Source organism: Phaenicophaeus curvirostris, chromosome 4, assembly GCF_032191515.1.
Source record: "Phaenicophaeus curvirostris isolate KB17595 chromosome 4, BPBGC_Pcur_1.0, whole genome shotgun sequence".
NCBI lineage: Eukaryota > Metazoa > Chordata > Aves > Cuculiformes > Cuculidae > Phaenicophaeus > Phaenicophaeus curvirostris.
In genome coordinates, this window is record NC_091395.1 from 75,111,843 (window position 1) to 75,122,181 (window position 10,339).

The following is a 10,339-nucleotide window of genomic DNA, read 5'->3' on the forward strand; positions in this document are numbered from 1 at the left end:
CATTTGATTTGTTTTCATCCCTCCTATTGCAAAAGGAAAACCAAAAGCTGCTGATGCATTTTTGTGCTTGTGGACACAACTGAATCATAGAATCATAGAATCATGGAATCATAGAATCACCAGGTTGGAAGAGACCCACCGGATCATCGAGTCCAACCATTCCTATAAAACACTAAACCATGCCCCTCAGCACCTCGTCCACCCGTGCCTTAAACACCTCCAGGGAAGGTGACTCAACCCCCTCCCTGGGCAGCCTCTGCCACTGCCCAATGACCCTTTCTGTGAAAAATTTTTTCCTAATGTTCAGCCTAAACCTCCCCTAGACCCAGTGAACCACTCAGAGGACAAAGCTGAGGCTTCTAATTACTAACCTTAGTATTTCTGCCACTGCTAGAAGAAACATCTGTGCCTTTTGATGGGATCTTAGGAAATCAAGAGGAGATATCATGACTTGCAGCAAAGCAAGCAGAAGGGGGAAAGCCATCATCCCTGAAGGCTAGAGTGGATCTGGAAGCAGGCAGTAGCTTTAGCAACCAGCAATTATTTTCCTGAACAAAAGAATGTTTTTCTTCCCATTTGGCACACACTGACTTCTATGTATCTTGCACTTTTTGACCTTCTGTTCCTGCCCTAACCAGGTATAGAGATGCAAGCACATCTACACAGTGTTTCTAAATCCCTCTGATATTCCCTTTCCATTTTTCTGAGAGTACTTATTGAGTTGATTAATGCAAACCTTTGGCTCCAGTGAGCAGTGATCTCATTGTCACAAGAGTGTTATCCTAATTCTGCCATACCCTCTTGACTCACCTTTGCTGTGCTCCCCGACAAATCCCTCCCTGCTCTTATGTTCCTTCTCCTGCCTTGTCCTCTGACCATCAGATCTCATCCCATGGAGCCTGGTACACCTAAACATCTTCCTCAAGCTTGTTGTGGTCCATCTTATCCCACCTATGTCCTTGCATGGACGATTTCTCTTCCACAACCTATGCCAATCTCCATCCTACAAAATACTCCCTAGCTGTCAGACAATAGCCCAGTTTCACAGAATCATAAAATCATGGAATCACCAGGTTGGAAGAGACCCACCGGATCATCGAGTCCAACTATTCCTATCAAATACTAAACCATGTCCCTCAGCACCTCATCCACCTGTCCCTTAACTATTTACTTCAGAACACAACCTACTAAGAGGCCTCTGCAAAGACAATTACACCACAAAGCCATGTAAAGAAACAAAAAAAACCAAACCCAAAACATAGATAGATGCTCTTGTAAATCCATAAAGACAAAACTGAAAAATTACAGCTGCTGTAAATCTGAGCAGCCTCCTTGTTCCAGGTGGCCCTTTGGTTCATTGCACCTCCATGGGAAGAACTGTGTTCCTACAAAGTATATGACACCTTCGTGATGACCTCGGCTACCTATCAATTTTAGGCTAAAGCTGAACTAAAACATCGCACAAAATTATCTAGATTGATCAGAGGGACCTGGGTGTGTTGGTTGACAACCGACTGAATATGAGCCAGCAGTGTGCCCAGGTGGCCAAGAAGGCCAATGGCATCTTGGCTTGGATCAGAAACGGCGTGGCCAGCAGGTCCAGGGAGGTTCTTCTCCCTCTGTACTCAGCACTGGTGAGACCGCTACTCGAATCCTGGGGTCAGTTCTGGGCCCCTCACCACAAGAAGGATGTTGAGGCTCTGGAGCGAGTCCAGAGAAGAGCAACAAAGCTGGTGAGGGGGCTGGAGAACAGGCCTTATGAGGAGCGGCTGAGAGAGCTGGGGGTGTTTAGCCTGGAGAAGAGGAGGCTGAGGGGAGACCTCATTGCTCTCTCCCACTACCTGAAAGGAGGTTGTGGAGAGGAGGGTGCTGGCCTCTTCTCCCAAGTGACAGGGGACAGGATGAGAGGGAATGGCCTCAAGCTCCACCAGGGGAGATTTAGGCTGGACATTAGGAAAAAATTCTTTACAGAAAGGGTCATTGGGCACTGGCACAGGCTGCCCAGGGAGGGGGTTGATTCACCTTCCCTGGAGGTGTTTAAGGCACGGGTGGACGAGGTGCTGAGGGATATGGTTTAGTGTTTGATAGGAATGGCTGGACTCGATGATCCGGTGGGTCTCTTCCAACCTTGTTATTCTGCGATTCTGTGATTTGTTGCTGAAGCAGGATTTTGTTCTACACAAAACCAAGTGGGGTTTTTTGATGCTTTATTCCATGTTTCAGTGGATCAAACTTTGCCAAAGAGAACAATCCCATAGGATAAAAATAAGGCTATTTGGGATTTCTTTCCAAGAGGATACCAATTTTGTTCAAGAAAGACTATTTAGAGGAAGCACCTGATTTCAGTGAATTGCCTGGGTTTTAAACAGAAAATTTGTGAGAAAATGGGAGGAAAATTTTGTGATACCATGCATTCCTCTTCCACAAGAAAAACTGGTGTTTTCTCATATGGACCAAACAAAACAGATGCTGCTTCCCATGAGTATCTACTTTTAAATATTGAAGCAAGGATAAACAGAGCCTTCTTTCCTCCTCTTTTGCTGCTGGCCTGTGATTTGCAAAGTCAAATTGCAGCTTTTAACTATATGCATAGTTGGACTAGTTACATCCCAGCAGACCCATTCAGCACCCATCTGTGCTAGCAACCTTAATCTGAAATTAAATCAAAAACCACTCTTCTATGTGATATTTTCTTCTTCCACCCTGGATCTTAGGATTTACCTGGATTGTTTTTTTTGCGGTTTCCTTCTCTGAGGTTCCATCCTCTAGGGTGGCTGCATTTCTGCACTGTTTATAGCTTGTAAAATAATTCAGCAACCTTCAGGGTAAGAACCCTGATGTCCTATCCACTTCCCTAGTCCTTCCTGCCTGCTCTGTCTCTTGAGACCCTTCATGTCATGCTCACTAATGCAGTATAAGATCTTGCTCATAAATAGGCAGTGCTAATCCAATGGCAGATTTGCTGAATTAAGCATGCAGCACTGGGGAAGCACAGAGATAGGTCCTCTCAACCATGAAATGAGGCCACCTAATGCACTGTCACTGAACCATGACCCTGTCACCCTGGTAGGTGAAATCTCTGGTATGTAGTGGGCTTGGGTGGCAGAGATGTATAAGCACCTGATCCAGCTGATGGTTTGGAGCTCTGCAAAAGCCAGGGAGATGAGGAGCTCAGAGGATTTTCAACCCTCTGTTGAGGTGCTCCAATATGTAGATAGGCAAGTGGTCTCATTCCCTTCCTTCTGGGAGATACCAGTTTTATGAGATGAAAGTGTCTATTTTCCTAGAGCTGAGGTTTATTCAGTGTTTTTATTATCCACCTACTAAACTAAGGGAAAAAGAAGAGAGATCCCATTGCATCTTCAACGTCAAGTTACTAGGAAACATGGAAGAGGAAAGAGTATCAGTGTCAATTCTGTATGTATCTGTTGTGTTCTAACATCTGTATGAAAGCCTGGACAAGAAGCCAGCCCTGAATATTTCAATGCCTAGAACTGCAGAGAGGATGGGTGGACCTTTCTTGTTTTGTTTTTTTTTTTTCTCTTTGGAAACAGGCTGAAGAGATGAGCTATTATTTAGAGCTGGCCCTTTGCCAAGCTGCAATTTCAGAACTGCAAACAGCCTGGAGGTTAAGCTCAAGAGAAAGTAAATCTTGTGTTTACACTCAAACAAATGAACATTAGTGTTGTTGCCTGGCTTTCTGGCTTCCTTAGGAAAAAACAATGGGGGGGGGGGGGGGTAGGCTGTGCAAAATTTAGTCTGGATTGATCCACTGTTGTGGTGGAGTAAGAAACATCATGTCTTTCGCTTCCTTCCCTGCCATACTTCCTATGCTGCTGCTTCAGAAGCAGCGCAAGCAATGAGATGGGTCTTCATGATTTAGAGCTTTACATGAATTTTCAAGTGATTCCAACGGGAAAAAATTCTAACAGTGTCATGGGCTATTTTGGGATGTTAAAAGCCCTGGGACAGTTTGGTGAAGAGCCCATGAACAGCAGTGAGATGGTCTAGGTGGAATTTAAGCCTTTTGAACATAGTCCTCTCATTTTATCCAGTGTCTCTCTCCAAGCTCAAACCTGGCAACAGGAGTGACAATAATGTATGGGCAGCTCCATTTCCTAACAAGGGCTGTTTCTTGCCTTTCATTATGGGATTTGATGAAGTCAGACCATGGGCTAAACTCCCTCTCTGCGCTTACCACTTCTGATCCAGTAAATGTGCAAGTAAACAAATGTAAAATTAACGGCGTGGATGTGGAAGCACCAATTTGAGACAGGGGACTTTAGAAGCTCTACCACAGAGCAGCCACATGACATGTTGCCTCCTCTTCACCTCTTCATAAGCATTTGTTGGGATGCATTGCTCCTGAGCTTGGAGGAGGTGATCCTTGAATATTAACCAGCTTTCTTGGGTCTCTCCTCCCTCTAGGGCTTTATCACATGATGCCCTACAAGCAGATCTCTGAAGAGGCCAAAGTCTGTACTTCTGAAGTGCAGAGCAGTGAACTTGCTGTGTGCCCTCCTTGATGCCCTAATATTGAACTCCACCATTTTGTGGTCACTGCAGCCCAGGCTCTTGAGATTCACATTCCCCACCAGTCCTTTCTCGTAGGTGAGAACAAGATCCATCATAGCACCTCTCCTCATTGACGTATTCCAGAAACTCTCTAGGTTGCTCGTGCCCTACTACGTTGTCCCTCCAACAGATATTGGTGTGGTTGAACTCCCCCATGAGGACCAGGGCTTGTGAATATGAGTCCACTCCTATCTGTCTACAGAGAGCCTCATCTGCTCCATCTGGAGTGGCCTGTAGAAGACACCCCCTATAAATTCACCCATACCTGCCCTCCCTTTAATCTAACCCAAAAACTCACAGGCAACTCTAGGTGGAGCTCTGTGAACTTCAGCTGACCATTGCCACAGAGGACAATGCCTCCTCCTTGCCTCCCTTGCCTGTCCTTCCTAAAAAGCTGATATCCTTCCATCCCACCACTCCAGTCATAGGAGCCATCACACCATGTCTCAGTGATGTCAATGAGATCATAGTCCTGCAGGCATGTGTCCATCTATAACACATCATGCTTATTCCCCATGCTATTTGATTGCCTGTGTGTCATACAGACCTTCACTTCAGCAAATTGCTATGAGTGTGAGATATAGATGAAGAGGAACTGGGGTTGAAACCAGTCTGAAGAGCACCAAATGTAATAACAAGCACTTTTTCTTCATAAATTAATCCTGAAAATACATGATTTATATGTTAAGCAGCTATTTTGTCTCCTGTCTCTACTTCTCCTTCATGCTTCCCTGGTGATCATGGATGTGAAGAGCTATAGTGACCATGGATGTGAAGAACTTTCATTCCAGAAATGAAAGAAAGAGATGTAATTTTTTTGTTAACTATTGAACTCTGATAATAAAACAAGATAACAAACCCATGCCTGGATTCCCAGAGTAACATGTAAAAAACTGGCTTTGTAAGGAGGTGACATGCTAAATGGAGTAACAACAACAAAAATTTCTTTGGGTTCTTCACTTTGACGAATGTTTTTAATTAAACATTCAGGATATATAAAAAGGTCATTAACTGGACTAAAAATACCCTGTGAACAAAGAACCATAGAAAATAATGGGGCTTGGTGTCTCCCTTTGTTTACTCTGGGTGAGCTTGGAAGTCTTCCATTTGTTTGGATTAGTATTAGTGTCAGTGGAAGTAGAGAACCACTAGTCTTGACTCATTAGTGGCTTCCAACTGCAGCCCCTGGACCTCCCCAGTGGGTGTGGGAAAGATCCTTACCTATTGTCAGTCAGCTAAAATTCATAACACAGATGCCTCTCACTCCACTAATGTACTTTCGCAGCTGCACAGGCTGGAGGAGCTTGGAAATTTCAAGGTCCAGATGCTCAGCTGGTGCAAGCTGATAGTACTCCATTTCAACGTCAGCAGACTTGGCCGTCTCCCCTTGGCTGTGTCGGGAAAGATATCATTTTCCTTCATGTGGTTCCTTGTACTCAAGGCTATTCAACACAACACGTTTAATCAAGAAGCTGCATCTGCCAGGCAGACAAGACTCTGCTGCAGAGCTGCAGTGCATCTAGGGTCAATGTCAATAAATAAGGCAATCAAGTTGATAGACCTTATTCTTACTGTACTAGTGAAGTCCATAGCTTTGTGTACATTTAATATTCGTATATCCAAAGGGCTGAAACAAAAAATGTGGCACAAAGCCAAATGCTCCGCCTTTTGGGGGGGACAAAAGGTGTGTGAGTGAGAGAGAGAAGTTGGAAGATGTTTGAGGACTTCTCCCCCAAGCTACGCTGAAGCACAGACTGAGCAAATGAGCATCCCTGTTCTGAACCAGCCAGACCAAACTTCCTCTGACACATTACAGCATTGCTGCTGCCACTAGGGCTTCTACAACAGAAAAATGGTTTATTTAGTGAATTAATTTTTGGTAGAATTCTAATTTTTCTTAGAAACTTTCTTTCTGGTAAAGAAACCCATTCTTAGAGGTTTTCTACAGAGCCTACTTTAGGCATTTAATAAATGCAGATAAGCAGGATCTTTGCTGTTTGTCGAAGAAAATTGTTCCTCAGAATGGGAAATTAGGGAGGATCATAGTCTCATTCACCTGCTCTGATTCACCAACTGCAGGTCTTTAACCCCTCTCCACTAGCCAAAGGAAGTTAATCTCCTAATAACAAACCTGATTCTATGATTCTATGATTCTAGCACGAAGCAGCCCCAGGGTACTGGGGTGGCACAAAACAAAAGATGATCTCCAGGGCCCCATGTCTTTGTCTCCTTGCATTGCAAACAATAATGCAGACTTCTTGGACAAAAGCCCCACTAGAAGCTTTGCTGTACGAAAAGCTCAGGAACGGTCATCCTGGGAAGGAAACGGCTTGTGAGGAGGGAGATATCGAATCAGGCAGCACACAGTCGTGTTTAGAGAGGGGATTGTGAGTACAATCCAGTCTTCCAAGCTGATACACCAGGGACCCTGGAACACACAGAAACTGCCTACAGCGACCAGGAAGATGTAGAGATGATATAGAATAACTGGAGCTTTGGGACCTAATTGAACCTAAACATGTCAAGGACTGGAACAAGCTGCCCAGGGAAGTGGTGGAATCAGCATCCTTGGAGGTATCTAGAAGATGTGTAGATGTGGCACTTAGGGACATTGTTTTCTAGTGGAATTGGCAGTATTAGCTTAACAGTTGGACTGGAAAATCTTAAGTCTTTTCCAACCTAAATGACTCTATGATCCAGTGATTCTGTTATTTAATGAAAAGGTCCCTAAAGACAGCTCTTCTGAGAAGCCTCCCCTCCTCACCAACTCAAGGCTATCTCATGAAGGAGATGGGGTCCAGGCACCAAAGACTCTAACCCACCTCACAGACAACTCTCAGCTCACTAGCTGGAGCAACTTCCCACCTTCCTGCTTGTTTGTCAATGGGAAATATTATTTCATGAGGATGGTGCCTCTGGCTCATCTCTGCATTTCTGTTACCTGTAGGTAACAAGAGGGAATGGCCGCAAGCTCCGCCAGGGGAAGTTTGGGCTGGACATTAGGAAAAAATTCTTCACAGAAAGGGTCATTGGGCACTGGAACAGGCTGCCCAGGGAGGTGGTTGAGTCACCTTCCCTGGAGGTGTTTAAGTGACGGGTGGATGAGGTGCTAAGGGACATGGTTTAGTGTTTGATAGGAATGGTTGGACTAGATAATCTGGTGGGTCTCTTCCAACCTGGTTATTCTATGATTCTATGATTCTAGGTGAAGATGTACTCTTTTCTCTATACATATTTGAGTAAGAGAAAGCAACCAAACCATAAAAACTGCATCCAAGACATTACTTGGTGCTAGTTCATCTGAAAGTGTATCCAGAGAGAGCAGAAAACAAGATGTTGTCAAAAAAAGTGAATGTATTGACGTGGCCCAGAGGTTTTCTGCAGTGCACAAAGGAAAAAAATAACAAACTACCTCTCCATCTAATGAAAGGAAATGTTTTGTCCACATCTGTTGAAAAGATTAATGAGTCCACTTGAACGTGGTTCACTTCGACTCAAGTTTGTAAATTACAAACATTCCTTTTTTTCCCCAAATATACAACAAAATAAAAAAAAATGCAGTTGAATTTTTAGTTCTGAAAGTAATCAACTTAAAAGAGGAAACTTGGCTCAAAGTGAAATTTAACTCCAAAGGGGAACTCCATAACAATCAAATTTTTGTTCCAGGGCTCTCCAGGTTATCTATATTTTGATATTTTCAGCATAGCCATTTGAAAAATGCAAAAGTAAGGCAGGGCTATAAAACACCCCTCCAGCCAGGAAGATAGTGGGAAAACTTGCATATAAGTGTGCTTTTCCAGGCACGCTACTTAGCCACCTGACTCTCATGCCTGAATTTCAGCACTTCTTTTACTTCAACTCTTTGTCACTGAACCCTTCCCAGCAATTAAATTGTTTCTGCTGGGCTTGCTGGTGTCCCAGACCTGACCCAACCTTTAAGGGCATTGCTTTATGCCTTTAAATTGTCCTGAAGTTACTCTTTGCAGTGACTCCCAGCAGACTTTGCTTAGATGAAGATGGAGCAAGCGTGAACTACTGAGGAGAAGCAGATGTTAGTTGTTTGAATTTTCACATGATTTGTCATCTTTGGACCATGGAACCACTGCCCATTCAGCTGCACAGTCTCTGTGATTTCATTCACTCTGCCTACTCTCTTGTGCTGTTCTAACTGGAAAGAAGGTGCAAGCTGTCCCTATCAAGGATTAAATAGTCTCTTTGGTGTCAAACTATCCAGTGCCAAGGCAGGGAGCAAGCCAGCACAGCAGTACAGACGTCTCTCCTGTGAATGGACGCAGAGGTCATCAGACTGCTGATGTGAAGTCCAGGATAGTGGTAGAGAAGGATTTGGTGAGAATCAACAGTGATGTCTTGAAGGCAAACCAGGACATGGAGGCAGGTTGTAAACAGTGAGGCTCTTTAGGAACTGGTTGTGAATTTATGACCAAATAAGAAGGAATCTGTCTCTCATTTCACTACATCTATCTCTCTGTGTCTTTTTCGGGGGCTTTTTCATGCTCTCGTAAGAAGGTGCACCTGAGATTGCAAGGGCGATGTAGCCATACAGAGGAACCTGGTGCAGGTACAACTATGCCCTATACAGCAGGGGAGGAGGGAGATTCTCTGTGTCTGTACCTGTTAGACCAACACATCCTCCCACCAAGCAGAAGACAGAAAACATAACAAGGAAAGCATCATACCCATCCTTCCCTCCTCAGGGAGTAAATCCATGCTCCCCTTCAGGAAGCCAAGCCTTTTGTCGAAGGTAACAACTCCTAGGTTTTGATTTAGTTGACCAGAGAATCTAACACAAGAGGCAATGTCAGGTCTCAAAGTAAAATAAAACCAACCCCAGTGTAGTACCACTAAAGAAATCAGCACCAAAGCAGAATGTTGCACTGACAGAGAGCATAACTGCTTAGCACTGTAATAGCAGGTGCTTTCTCTTGAAATAAGTTCTGTTTGTTACAGTTTAACATACCACTTGAGACCACACAAATCCCTTTTCTGTGTATTTCCAGTATTGTATTCGGTTTAGTTTTTATTAACAAGATAAAAGAGAGACATTGATTTGAGTCAGCTGGGAGTAGAGCCCAAATGCCTGTCTCAAATCCTAACGGCGTGCTGCTGAGTGCTGAGATGAAGCTGACTAGTCCTGGAAAATAAGGATGAGGATCTGGGGGCTCTTAGGTCTGTTCCAGACTCAGAAGGTGAATGTGGGTGAGAATCACTAGTTTGCATGCAAGTTAGACACCTTCAGATCACTTTAGAATCCATGAAAAGACATAGCAAAGTGTAGTGCTTCTCCTCCTAAACTGGGTTATCGTCAGTCTGTAGGATAAATTTTCCCCTGGAGGCACCTTTTTCTTCTATTTCTCTCTAATGGAAGGTCACAATGACTGGCTTAGAGTGAGACATCTCATTTTAGGTTTCTAACAGCTCAGGGAAATGAATACCCCCATGTAACCTCTCCTTAGTGCCACAACTGTAAAATGAGAATAATGATTTTGTAAAACCTAGGAAAGCTTCAGCAGTGAAGGGTTGAAGAAAGCCTCATGGAAGAATGTGAAATACTCAATAATGATGTATGTGATCCCAGCTTTAATAAAGCCATATAATTCTTTGCTCATGAGATTTCATCTCATCAGTAGATTTACAAAGATATTCAGTAAGAGCAGGACTGCTCATCAGCCATGCTGTGATGCATTGTTCAGAGCCAGTCTGGAGGGACAGATGGATGACAGGAGGAAGTGGAATACCTGCAGAG